Raw genomic sequence first — 14,593 nt, forward strand, 5'->3', positions numbered from 1 at the left:
TTTCAATTGTAATTAATGCTGGAATAAATATAGGAGTGCATATTTCCCTTTGAATCAGTATTTTTATATCCTTTGGGTAAATGCCTAGTAGTGTGATTGCTGGATCATAGGGTAGTTTTTTTTTTTTTTGGTTTTTTTTTTTTTTTACTTTTTGTGTAGTTAGTTTTTAAAAATATGTTCAGAACTCAGATAGAATTTTGTAAGGATTTACTGTTTACCTTAGATATGTGGGTGTATATATATGTATATGTTGTATGTATCTACTGAATTTATCTTATATATAATAACTATTGAACAAGTGTTCTGCAGTGGGGCTGGTTTGAGCCTCAGATTCCTCCTCACAGAGTTCTTGGTGATAATCTTTAATAAGTATCATATCAGATCAGTGTATTTTTGCACCAATATATATAGACTTATACTTGATTCATAATAGTGCCTATGGGACAGGGTGCTGTAAGTGTTAAGTTACCATATGTAAGGTACCTCAAGGAGTGCCTGGCATCTCATAAGAACCATGGGAGTGCTTGGACCTTGAAGACACTCCCAGCTCTGCCACTTCTCAGCTGTGTCATCTTGGCAGGTTCTGATGCCTCAGTTTCTGCAGCCATAAAAATGGAGACAAAAATAGAACTGCTTCACAGGGTGTTGTGAGATTAAATAAATGCTTTAACGTTTATTTATTTTTGAGACAGAGAGAGACAGAGCATGAGTGGGGGAGGGTCAGAGATCGAGAGGGAGATACAGAATCTGAAACAGGTGCCAGTCTCTGAGCTGTCAGCACAGAGCCCATCGCAGGGCTCGAACTCACGGACTGCAAGATCATGACCTGAGCTGAAGTCGGACACTTAACCAACTGAGCCACCCAGGCGTGCCAAATAAATGCTTTAAATATTGCCCAGCACACAAAAATGTTAGCTATATTTTATCAGTACTTCCGGAATTGCTGTTATTGCCCAAAGGTTTGTGTTTATCTGTGGAGCCTGCATAGTACTTCTCTCCCTGTTCTGTCTCCTCCATCCTTACCTCTGGACTCTCCTAGTGAGTGTATCTGGCCTTACTCAGGCTGGCACAGGAGTATTTCCTAGCTCCACGTTCTTGGCCTAGCCTGGCCGTGCATATTTCATGTTGTAGACACATCTCTTTGCCTTCAGTTCTTTTCTGGAAACTCCAGGGACTCTACTTTCTGGATTTTTCCCTGCTTCCTAAACCTACCTTTACACAAAAGAGTTTCCTTTTGCCCCAGGAATGACATCAGAGCCCTTCACATACTTCCATGCTTGACATTGGCTCCCAGATTCTGGCCTGGGAGCACACCTCTGGAGCCCTTGCTGGTTCTGATGAGAGGTGGGGAAGACGGTAGGGGGCAGGTGGGTAATATAATTCCCCAAATGCTGGCTGCTGGGCTTTATTGTTGAACTGTGGAGATTACTTGAGTGGTCTTTGTCTTTTGTCTTCAGCTTGCTATTTTTTTTCCGCTCTGATTAGCATTCTTTGCAGGCTGTTGCTCTTCAAGAGGGGGCGTTTTAAACTCTGTTTTGAAGGAAGACTTATTGATTGGTTGGAGTCCACTCTGAAGGTGGCTCCCTCATTGTACAGAAAAAGAAACTTTCCATATAACACCTTTCAGTACCTCTAGCATGACCCTTTCAAATGTCACCCCATTTAACCCTCGCAACAGCTAATAATAACAAGTATTATTACTACTTAACGGATAAAGAAATGGAAGGCCAGACTAGGAAGTCTGTGTGGTCACCTCTACATTCTAGCTGCTTGAGAACACCAGAGTCTGAAGTATCTCCTTTCCATGACCCCTTATATAGATGGTCAAAATGCTCACCTGCAGTTTCTCGGAGAATGACCTTGGAATCAACAGCTTGGGAAGAGGCCTCAAGCACACTCATTTAAAAAGTTTCACTTATAGGGAGTTGCTAAAGCAAGTGGTATTAATATCTGTCTTGTTCTCACAGTTACAGGAGAGTCAAAGAATAAATGAGAGGTGTTTTTCTCTTTTCTACCTTCCAGACAGCAAGTGAGCTTAGAGTCCCAGAAACTGGACATTTATTGCCCTCAGGGGGAGGTCGCCAATTCTTTGTGCTTTGAAAATCTAGACTCACTAAGTGAATGGATTATTTGAAAAGGAGGTGGCCTCCAAGGACTGGAGGAAGGATATGTATTTTGACCTTGGAGGGAGAGAGATGGATTTCCTCACTGCCATCCTGAGATGGCTGTGCCTCAGATGGGAAGGACAGCATAAATGCCTGAAAAGTCTATACACTAGGTTCCAGCCATAGCAAAAGATGCTGTGCCTGAGCTTGGCAAGAGGTGGGGAAACACTTGCCTTTAGATGGCCTGTGTGTGTGTGTGTGTGTGTGTGTGTGTGAGATAATGAACATCTCAAAGATAGTCATGATGGTCTGAAGACAAGAGGCCTCTTTCTCCAATGTTAAGGACTGTATACACTCTTTGGGACTATTAAATAATCCTCTAGAGAGGGGGAGGGCATCCCTAAATATGTCTGAGATTCAGTTTATGAAAACTCTGAGTGAGGGGCTTAGTACCAGAGTGAACTCAATTTAGAACAAATAAAGTAAGAGACATTTCAGTGTCAAACATATTGACACCCCTTATATGATATAATATGATATACCCATATACCCAGTATATGCTTTATTTATAAACTCAAACTTAGTTCTGGAATTGAGGGCTAACAGGCCAGGAAATGAAAGAAGGAGAGAGGATATTACAAGGGAAAGTAGGTGGGAAAAAAAGAAGAGAGAAAGAAGAGAATACCTGTGAGAAGGACAGGTAAGGCAGTAAGGGCAGACTGGTTATGGACAATGAGTTTTTGGCAGACCTGTGTAGTGAGGTGATTGTGTGTGGCCTGTGTGTGGGAGTTGACCAGAGGTATGTATAATGCGTGGGAGAAGAAATAGGAAAGACAATAAGCTTGGCACCATTTTCTAAATCTGGAAGTGGTTGATAATTCCCATGATTGCTCAGGGCCTGAATTTCTATGTTGCTCATGATCCTAGTTTTTGAGAACCACGACAGCCATGGATGCCCACTGGCCCCCAGCACAGTGCCACAGTTTCACTGATGCCTCCAGGCTCTTGATAAATAAGAAGCAGGTAACATCTTGTTGAGAAGTGGAGTAGGTCTGCTCTGGGTGCATGCCTAGTACATTCTTCCTTTTTTAGAACTGTCCCCAGTTACAGTGTTTGCAGAAAGGATGGGCCATGGTCCTCATGGTGCAACTGCCTCTGCTGTTTCCCACTCTTGCCCCACCCTCTTGTACCAGAGATAAACCTGATTTGCCAGAGACAGACCAGATTTTCTGTTGTGCGAGTCTGTTGTCAAAGACAGTGTGTCTTCATAGGGTGGTGCATGCTTGAATGCAGACACCATGTAGCAGCGGGTCTGGCACGGGGTGCATTTTCAGCCATGTGCCTCAACAGGCAGAGAGAACTGGTCTTCAAAGAGAAGCAGGTGAGGGAAGGCAGCAAGCAGAGGGAAGTAGGGAAGACACCAGTAGGCTTGAGAGAGAGAGAGAGAGAGAGAGAGAAGCTAAGTAGCTGCCGTGGTCACTGACACCTTTGAAACTTTCCCCACATCCTTCCAATTGTCCTCCTTTATGTGAGCTGTTTTGAGTGAGCATCTGTTGCTTGTATTTTGCAATTTCCGATGAGGAAGAAATGCTACCATTTAATGAGTGGGCTTTATAAACAGAAGATGTCCTGAAAATGGCTAGTTCTGCCCCAGGCTTCTGCAGACACACAGAGGAATCACATTTGTGAAGAGACATTCTAATCCTAGGGAAAATAAGTGTTTATTAAGCCATATTTTGGTGTCTGTCACAGTGCTACTCTTTCATTTAATCCTAACAGTAACCCTGCAAGATACATAGTTATTCCCAATTTACAGATGAAGACACAGAGACCTAGAAAAGCAATCACTCCCTTTACATGAAAGATCCAGGAATCAAAACCACATTCTTTTTTTTCTTTCATTTTACCATGCTCTTTCATCTGACTTCATTTAAACTGGAGTATTGAAAATTTTCTTTCTTCATGGTATTGCTTTAAAATTTTACTCAATTTGCTTGCCTTGTTAAGTAAGTAGGAGCTATTTTTGAACTTAGGAATATTATTCATGATTCTCTGGGAACATATGAAGAATTTTTATCTGTACTTCTAACCTGGGTCCCTCAGACTCTCAAGACGTCAGACCCTGTTGAGAAAGTGTTGTTGAAACCAACGAGGTTCAGAGGGCGCTGGAGGAATCTGGGTGAATTCAAGAAGAATGCAAAGTAATTCTTCTGAAGAGCCCAATCATTTTTACTGGTGGATCATTAGCCGAGTAACTCTCAGGAGCCACTTGGTTGGCTGTGATTATATAATTTAAGAAATTACTGGAAGAATGTAAGACATTGCTTATGACACTTAAAATTTAGAGGGGGAAAATATCTTGGAATCTGCCCCGAGGACATTCTGAATAGATTCCAGGCATGCCATACTGTTCTTTACTGATTGATGTTCTGTTTAGTTAAATCCTGCTGTTTTGCAGTTTCAGTGCCATCCTATAACTTCATAGAAATTCCCAGAAGCAAAATTAGCATCTGTCCTGTATTCTCCATCACCTTAAAGAATTATTGTCGAAGACAGTGAGAGAATGTTTTAGGAACTTGTGAGCTGCTTAAATCTGTCCACCAATCAGAACTTTCTCTAAATCTTAAGGATATTTTTGGATACTTGAAATTTCAGATGGACCTTAAACTAGTTTTGGGGTAAAATTACACTACTTAAAATCTATATTGAACATGCTCCTAATTTTGAACGATGCTAAATAATCTGTGGATTTACAAACATGTTTTCCAAGGAGAGAATTTTGAGTTGAACCTCTTTGCTTTGATGTGAACTCTAAAGCGTGGTTCCTATGATTTCTGATCACGCAACAAGAATGGGGAGACCTACTCAGTAAATAGAGTTGTAAGTGACGCTATTAAGGGAATACTCATGAAATGTAGGCTTCAGTTCATTATAAATTGCCCCCAGATTTTTCAGTCGGAATCCCCCCGAGAGAGATCCACTTTCCCATCAGATTTTCATTAGGATCTCTTTGCCTGAAACTCCGTCTGTTACTCTGCTTTTGGAATGTCTTGAGAATCAATCATTCTGTTTTATTTGCTTGAATGTCATACAAATATAAAAACACATGGCTGAAGGCTTGTGATCAGTTAACCATGAAAAGCACTCCTTACATTTGTTTTCCTATAGATGTGGCTTTCCGTTATTGAGGCAGAACATACTGGCGCTCACTTCAGTGGGAAATGTGACCACTACAAGCTGCTTTGTGTTTAAAACTGCAGGCGCTGTCATAAAATGATTATTTTTCACAAATTTCTTCCAAGGTCAGAATCACTCCCATGACACGCTGTAGGACCAACCTGTACAAGTTAGTGCCATCTAAGTACAACCACAGACTAATAATTAAATGTCCTAGTCTCTCCTGCCTAACATTTCTCTAGTTCTTCGTCGCTGGGTTATAATTCGGCATGTGTGGGGACTCTGAAAAAGATTCGAACATTCCCATGAAATATTTGAAAATTGCAGCTTGCTTTTCTTTTGAAAGATTTCTAACACCCTTTGGCCTCTGAGGCTGAAGGTCGAACGTTTTATCCATTTTCCTTTTCCTGCTTTTTATAACTTAAATCGATTCAAGCATTCGCCAAGTATAATTCAGACTTTCTGGTTACAAGCCAACTTTTCACACTGAGCATGATTTGCAATGAATTCGTAACATTTTAGTATTCATGGTAATAACACTGATCATTATGAAAAGATTTAATATTCATGAGGGTTACACTGCTATTTTCTCAGGTGCCATGATAATTTTTAATAATAATTCCACATTTCTTTGTGGGCAGTTGGCATAATAGAGTGTGATCCTAGAGTTTTGGTTATAGGATATTAGGGAAATGAAAGCAGGGCATTAATACAAATTTTAAAACTTGATCTTCCATGAGAGCGTTTGATCAGTATTATTCTGTATTATTAAAACAAGCTGTCTCTGTTAAACGGCTCTAAAAAGTCAAGCAAATCTCTCCACTGAGCATGCACGCTGGTGACTGGTGTAGTTCATGGTTTAAAAGGACAGGAAAAAACAAAAATGTCCACAAGTCCATTTTTCTGAGGAAAAAGTACTTTTAGTATTTGTGTCATCCTTGGCCTTTGTGTCCTTAAATTTGCTTTTTACCAGCTCATACACTTCAGAATATTTTTTTTTCCAGTACGCCATCTGTTTCTTTGCAATTGGGGATGGTTGAATAATTTCCTGAGGAATTGCTGACAAGATGTGGTCCAGGAACAGTAATCCAGCAGGACCAGATTTCTCATTAAAATTGCTAAGCTCAGCTGTGTTACAGCAAGCTCTTGATTTAAGGTGGTCACCCTGGGCTGGCGAAGGTCAGTGGCCAGCAGCGACCCATTTTTTTCTATAAATAGGACAGTGAAATCTGTGTATACACGTTGTAAATGGTCCTATATATGGGATCATTTAGGAGGGAAAGTGCCATTTGTCCCAAAGGGTTTTTGGTTTTTTTTTGGTTACTTCGGTAGTAGTGACCATTCTTGTTTCTGTTCACATCATACAGGCTTTCACCCCTGAGTTGACTCAGGTGGAGGGGGCATTTCACATCACACCTGTTTTACCTCAGACAACTGCCCTTTTCTTCTCCCGGAAACGGATGGATGGGGGCTGGGGGGGCATATTTGCTTTCCCAGAATTTTCCATGATTCTTTTAGCAGAGTCTGGCCCTCTTGCTCAGTTGCTCTGGAAGGAGGAGGAGGCATTTGGACTCAGCAAAAGTGCCAGGCAGGGTACCAGGAGATTTGGACTTCACTTGTGTCCCCTCACTCAATGTCCACAACAACCCTGTGGCTCCAGTATTATTACTGTTCTCACATTACAGATGAGGAAACTGAGTCACAGAACATTTCATAACTTGTCCCAAATCACACAGCTAGTAAGGAATGGACCAGGGATTTGAACTCTATTGCCTGTTTTCTTTACCACCTGCAAAGCATACTGTGTTGTAATCCTGTTTCCCTAGACTGGTTCGTCCCCAAATGTAGTCCGCCGATCACCAAGATCAGATGCAGCAGAACTTTTAAAAATGAAACTCCTGCCCCCACTTGAGACTTCCTGAATCAGAAACTCTGGGTTGGTGGGCGCCTGGAGTTTTTAACAAGCTCCCTTGGCAATTCTGATGCATACTAAAATATGAGAACCACTGTCCTGCAGCATAGTAAATGTTATTTAATTAATTGGTTCATTAAATATTGAACAGTTAAAGTCATTATAAAGCTAAGAGTAAAGTTGGGTGAAATTAAAAGTAAAAATCTAAAGCTATGGTTGGGGTAGGGGGTGGGGTTGAGGCCTAACAAAAGGAAATCAAGGCAGGGACCCTTTTCTATGGAGTAAATCACAACAAGGTTTGGTATGGCATTTTGATACAGTAGCAATGATGACTTCAAATTGAATGGGTCCTAGCTGACGCCCTTGTTTCACACCTCATCTGACTTACTTGAAGGTGGGCCACACCTTCTAGCTGCCCTGTTGCCGTAGCCTCTTACGTCTCTGGGAAAACCAGGGGATACAGCAGCTCCACATCTGTATGTACAGTGTTCTAAGTACAAGGGCTTGAAATAAGGAAGCTGCTGTTTCAAATAAATATTCAGCATGTTGTATTTTTGCTTACTTTCTCTATAAAAATTTGATTATATTTGGAATGAGGCCTCTTAAAAATTTTTTTTGATGTTTATTTATTTTTGAAAGAGAAAGAGACAGAGACAGAGCAGGGGAAGGGAAGAGAGAAAGGGAGACACAGAATCTGAAGCAGATTCCAGGCTCTGAGCTGTCAGCACAGAGTCTGGCATGGGGCTTGAAACCACCAGGAACTATGAGATCATTACCTGAGCCAAAACTGGACACTCAACCGACTGAGCCACCCAGGTGCCCGAGGATGAGGTTTCTTAAGATATACCATGAATTTGATTTTCTAATCAGCCACTTTTGAACTGAAAAGGGGTTATTTGTTTAGTTAAAAAAATTTTTTTATGTTTATATATTTTTGAGAGAGAGTGGGGGAGAGAGAGAGAGTGCACAAGCCAGTGGGGAAGGGGCAGAGAGAGAGGGGGACAGAGGTTCTGGTGTGGGGTTTGAACTCATGAACCATGAGATCATGACCTGAGCTGAAGTTGGTCATTTGACCAACTGAGTGACCCAGTTGCCCCACTTTTTAAATGGTATAACATCCTGGATCGAACTTGGTAATGTTTACAAAATAGAACTACTGTTGACCTCATCAGGTCCTACAAACAGGTAAGAATGGGCTTATAAAAGGAAGCAGAGGGGGAGCACTGGGGTGGCTCAGTCGGTTAAGTATCTGACTTTTGATTTTTGCTCAGGTCATGATCTCACAGTTAGTGAGTTCGAGCCCCACATTGGGCTCTGTGCTAACAGTGTGGAGCTTTCTTGGGATTCTCTCTCTCTCTCTCTCTCTCTCTCTCTGACCCTCCCCCACTTGTTCCCTTTCTCTCTCTCTTAAAATAAATAAACATTTTTTTAAAAAGGAAGTGTAGGAGTGTTTATTATGACGGTACAGATATGTCTCAAGGAGCCCAAAGACTGAAGAGCTGACAGGCCTCAGGATGCAATTAGAAACAAGCACTGTGGTCCCTGGAACTTTCTCTCTGCTTCCAGGCTTTGCTTTATCCCTCTGTATCACCCTTCTAGTGCTCAGGCTGTGCCATCTGACAGTCCCTCCTTAGGTGCCCTTATGTCTCCTCTATTCAAGAGAACTCAGACCGTTTCTTACATCCTACTCCCAATTACAGGGGTACACAGTCAGATCAGTCTAGCTTGGGGCAAGTCCTGCTGCCACACAGGGATGTGTAAGGATAAAGGGTTGGAGGATGTGGAAGAGGGTCAGGCATCCAGTTGGACAAGAGGCAAGTCCTAGCTTCCTCATGGAAAGGGCCTGGGAAGACTTTCCAAAAGTTAATTCTTCAAGAAATGAACAGAAAGCACATTGTCAGTGCCTCACATCTTGCCTTCTCTCTGGGTGGAAGAGGTGTGACGTACAGCAGTGGGACAAGGAGTACAGGAAGCAGAGCTTTGCAGAGAAAAACTAAATTTAATGTGTCCTCCAAAATTTGGGAGCAGCTTTCTTTCCCCCCACTTAAGGCATCCTCTCCTAAGATTAAACCATTCTGGTAAAAAACAAAAACAAACAAACAGAAATCATGGTTAGGTGGAAGACATATGGATTTATATGTAATGCATCCTGCAGTTAAGTCTTAATGACTCAATATTGTGTGTATAACTTCTTATGCATGACTTAATGTCATCATCTTAAAATAATATTCATAAAGAGTATGAAAAGAATAGTAATATTTTCAATTTGACATTGAATGAGGCAGTGAAAGTCCACACCATCTGAAGTCCAGTCCATGTATAACGACATCTGGACTAGGGTCCTTTAGAAGTATTTGTGTAACAGAGAAGAAATATTTGATGGCAACTTCTCTCAGACATTTCCATAAATCTTAGTGGTCTAAAGAGCGCTTCTCTTTATAGAGCAAAGATAAAAATTAATGCTATCCCATTCTGACAATCCCAGCTGCTGCTCTCCAATATCAGGACTTCCTATGGTATCTGTCACTCAGCTGGAGGGAAAGAAATAGTTTTGATGTCTTCATTCAATAATAAGTGTTTATTGTATATGTCACAGGTTAAAAACTGGTGACCCCTGGACTGCACTTGACCTGCAAGTGTGTGTGTGTGTGTGTGTGTGTGTGTGTGTGTGTGTAGATGGAGGAACATATTTATCTCCATATATAGAGAGAGGGTTTAAAAATGTTCAGTTAGTCACCAACATTTAAAGTTAGGAGATTTTACATTAAAATTCAGATTTCCAGTTTTGCTTGAAAAAGGAGGAAATGTGTGAACAGTTTCCACCTCTACAAGGTGATACTAGCTAGAATTCTAGAAAGCGGAGCCTGTGTTCTCCAGTTTGTGACAATTCCCAGCACCCCTATCATTTGCACTTGGCTAATTTTACCCATTTGCATTTGACATGCTGATTCCTGTGAGCTTTTGCATTTTCAAACCTCTATATATTTATACCATATTAACTTACCAAATAGTTGTACTAGATACTCTCCTGAACCTTAAAACAAACAAATAAACATACAGTTAACCTGAAAAATGAAACTCTTAGTTTATCAGCAAAAATGGACTTATTTGGGAAGAGCAGATAATTGCAACTTGGGACAAGTAGCTACAGCAAAAACACAGGCAAGTCCAGAGAACAAAGGAGAGGAGAGCTATTTTATGGAGGAAAGAGGGAGGTTGGGAAGGATGTTATAAATTGAAAGTCCATTGGAGTTCAAAGGATAGTGGCTTTTCATTGGTTGAGTTGTGACAGATTCTCATTAACTGGGCTGTTGCCAGGGGAGGAGAAAAATCTTCCTTCCTCTCGGGGGTGAGGGAAGGAGTGGGTAGTAAAATACCTAAAGTAGTATATTTTTCTGGACCAACAAATTGCTCAGACTCCTGAAATTTGACAGGATTGTCAACTTAAAATGGACCATTTTATAGATCCCTCAAATAACTTGCTAAATTCACCCTGGGTCCCAGACTAATTTAAGTCCTACCTCCTAAGTAAAGTGTTGCCTGTTTATACCAACAGACTGAATTCACCTTGCTGCCCTCCTGTTACACCCCTTATTTTACCAGCACTTCCCAAACTGTTATATACACTGGATCGTGTCCTCCCCAAAATTCATATGCCAATATGGCTGCATTTTGAGATAGAGCTTTTAGAGGTAATGAATGTTAAATGAAGTCATAGATGTGGTGCTCCAATCTGATAGGATTGGTGGCCTCATAACAAGATGAAGAGGCCCTCCCCTTCTCTCTCTCTCTCTCTCTCTCTCACACTTTCTGCTATGTGAGGACACAGTGAGAAGGCAGCCATCTGCAAGCCAGGAAGAGAGTCCTTACTGGAAACTCACCAGGCTGGCACCCTGATATCAGTCTTCTAGCTTCCAGAACTAGGAGAAAATAAACTCCTGTTGGTTAAGCCACCCGGTCTATGCTATTTTGTTATGGCAGCCCAAGCCAAGACACAAACCATGTTCTGAAAAACATTGAATATTAATAGGTATTCCAGTAGGGGGAAGAATGGATGGTCAATTAATTTTAGGAGGTACTAAATTAAGTTAAATAGGGTTCTTTATCACATGACTTCTCAGAGCCCTTAATTGTTAATGTGCATTATGAATCTCCAAAGGGAGGTATTTTCATGCAAGATTTTCTAAACTAATTTAACTGTAAAGCAGTTTTCTCAAGAAATACATTTTAATATCTTGAGCAAAACTAATGTTTTACATGGTACAATTTTGAAAATGTGTGTCTATTAATCTGACAATTATTTTAAAATTGCTTTATGATAGCTCTTATCCTGTTGAATTGTGTATTTTACTATTCATTCATTCATTCATTCATTCATTTATTTAAAATTTCAGTCTACAAAAATTTAATCAGAACCTATTGAGTATCAAGCAACAAACAAGCCCCAAATTGCAGTGGCTTACTATAAGAGATATTTTACTTACTGCTCATGTTACATGAGAGCCACAGTTTGCTTGTGGCTTTGCTGGGCTTGGCTGAGATCGGCTGGGTTTGGTTTAGTTTGAGGTGTTTCAGTTTGGCTCACATCCATGTGTTTCTCATTCCTGGGCCCAACCCAAAGGAAGAACCACTATATGGGGTATGCTGTTCTCATGGTAGGGGCTTAAGGTTAAAGGTGCAAACAACACCTCTTAAACTCTCTGGTTAGAACTGGCACACTGTATCTTTTACCCACATTCCATTGGCCAAAGCAAGTCACATAACCAAGTTGAAAGTACAGTTGTGTATACTTAAAATTTTTTTTGAGAGAAAGAGGAGGGGGAGGGGCAGAGGAAGAGGGAGAGAGAATCCTAAGCAGGCTCTGCGCTGAGAGTGCAGAACCTGATGCAGGGCTTGATTTCATGAACTGTGAGATCATGAACCGAGCCAACCAAGAGTTATATGCTTAACTGGCTGAACCACCCAGGTGCCCCTAGAGTTGTGTGTATTTTGCATATTCTACTTGGTGGCACTGCATAATCCATGGTGAAGGCTATGGATAGGTAATCTTTTTATAGGGAAAGAGTGAAAAATTGGAACAATCGATCTACTTTGTCATACTTTGCAGTTTTCAGACCTTTTCAGAATTAAGCCTTAACCTTAAATCTTAACTCTGTAACTGGTAGACAACTCTTGACACATTTATTGGGAAGCATCAATAACCTTATTGGTCTGAAAAAGTGGGTGTAAGCTGTATGTGACATAGAGGGCTATGTTGTAGAGGTAAATGGTCTCCTGTCTGAGAATACAGTGGGTAGGCAAACTTTTGTAGCAGGATGATTCTCCGTCCCATTATTACCTTGGTTTCTTACCATTCTCACACTGGTATGAAGGGTTGTTTAAGCATAACAATCCATCAAGTTTATACCATGACATGCTCTCCATATCAGTGAGAGAGGAATTGGGATATGTTACCCAATCTAAAGAATGTACATGCTCAGTCTCACCAGGAGGAGTGGGACAGGAACATATCTCTCTGTTGGGCATAAGGATAGCCACAGAATGAACCAGGAATTTGGGGTTAAAGCTGAGAGGTTGAAAAGAAGGGAAAGAGACCAAGGAGAAGAGACTTCTGGATATCCATGTGACATGGACATAATTAGAAAATAAATGTTTTGCACCATTCTATGGATTCTGAATTTGTTTATGGTCAGCCAAGGGTAGGATGATTTCTTTGGTGTTGCACGCCCTTCAAGATAACCATGCTTCAAAATGTCAGGATTGTACTATCTAGATTTTAGACTGTGGTTCTCCAGGAGTAAGAAAGGAGGCAAAGGGTAAGGGACTGAGGAGTTCTGTTTCAGAGTATGCAAGGTGCTGAAAGTTGGCAGGTCAGTCTGGACTAGTGATTGGGAATGTCTGGAACAGGCAGTCTCTGAGGGAAGGGACTGCTTTTAAAGGCCTGGCTACCAGATTCTTCGCCTTTTGGTGCTGATCCATTCCAGACTCCACACATTTCCACTGAGGCAGGAAGAATGGAGGTTTAAGCAGCCTTTTGTGTCTTAGTGTCTTCTGTTGCCTGGGTCACTGGGGACTCTTTACCATTGTTAGTTAAAAGCTTGATAACTGTGTGTTCTGTTATGATATAATTAAATATTTGATTAATTGCTTCAGCCTTATTCCATAGAGTATGCAGTTTTCCTGAATCAAAGAGTTTGTCTCAGCACGGTGTCAAAAAACATGAAGATTTAAGGCTCATCCAAGCATCAACTCAGAGCTAATGTAGGCGCCCTGACTCTTGAGGCTGCTGAACGGTAGAATTAAACAAACATTATAAAAAGGGGGATTGCTGACGCTACTGAAGAGGAGTCATAATAAAATGTGTTAAATATAGAACATTACCAGGCTCACATTTTTGTTTCTGTAGCATGTGCTCTGGCTTCTGTTTTTGGTCTTCCCTGTTAATAGAGGAAAATGAGGTTTAATCTGTAAGAGAGGTCAAGGTGTTGAATAAACGCAGATAGGGAGAAAGTCGTTCCTCAGTCACCAAGCATATATTAATCATTTTGTGTACCAGACACAAAGTGATTAAATGTATTAATCACTTAAATAAAGGAGTAACATTGCTTTCAAGATGCTCATGTTCTGCCAGTGGATATAGACCTTGGTAAAATACATTCCAATATACATGAATAGTAATAAATGCAAAAATAGAGGGAGCATGGTTAATGTGGTGGGGCAAGACAACAGTGGGAAAGGAAGGAGGTCAGAATAAAACAAATACTAAAATAACTGAGTTTTTTAAGAGTCTCTAAAAAAATCTGAATGAGTGGGTTGAGAAGGAGGAGAGATGTATGGATAACTTTAAATGCATGTCATTGTGACCACCTTTTGCATTTGTGCTGAGGAGAAAGCACCACTTAGAAGTCAGAACACCTGGGTTGGAGTAACTGTTCTGTTCAGTTCCTGCTCTATGTGATTTTCAGTGGCTTTACCTCTAAAACTATAGCAGGGATGGCTACCTGAATACTCCCAAACCATGCTTTCTTCCATAGTATGGATTTGCCTCTGGGAAGCTGCTATCCAACCAAGGACTACCTTTCCCTCTGTCTTGGCTTTTTAGCCAAAGGCATGTGACTAGTTCTGGCCAATGGAATGTGAGTGGATTGATGGGTGTCACTTCTGAAGAGGTGGAGTATCTGGCATACTTTCCCTTGCTCTGCCCTCTTGCAGGCTTGGTGTTGGTGATAATGACGTCACAAGGGCATCTCTGAAGGCTGCTTCGTCTGCATTAGACTCAACATTAGCAAAAAATAAACTTTGATTGTTTTGAGTCACTGAGCTTTTGGGGTTGTGAATTGTAGCAATTAGCCTACCATAAATAGTACAAAAATGCAAACTATCCACTCTACCTTCCACA

At 41.0% G+C, this 14,593-nt stretch overlaps 1 protein-coding gene across 3 annotated transcripts in view; it reads right to left on the reverse strand.

The window, feature by feature from the left end:
* The window catches only part of RHOBTB1 (Rho related BTB domain containing 1), a 260,530-nt gene that overhangs the window by 218,704 nt on the left and 27,233 nt on the right, over nucleotides 1–14,593 (reverse strand). For all 3 annotated transcript variants that reach the window (XM_042908130.1, XM_042908132.1, XM_042908131.1), the window contains one exon: nucleotides 484–598. The gene's annotated coding sequence lies outside the window, so the exon portion shown is untranslated. The remainder of the gene's footprint in view (nucleotides 1–483; nucleotides 599–14,593) is intronic.

Source organism: Panthera leo, chromosome D2, assembly GCF_018350215.1.
Source record: "Panthera leo isolate Ple1 chromosome D2, P.leo_Ple1_pat1.1, whole genome shotgun sequence".
Classification (NCBI taxonomy): domain Eukaryota; kingdom Metazoa; phylum Chordata; class Mammalia; order Carnivora; family Felidae; genus Panthera; species Panthera leo.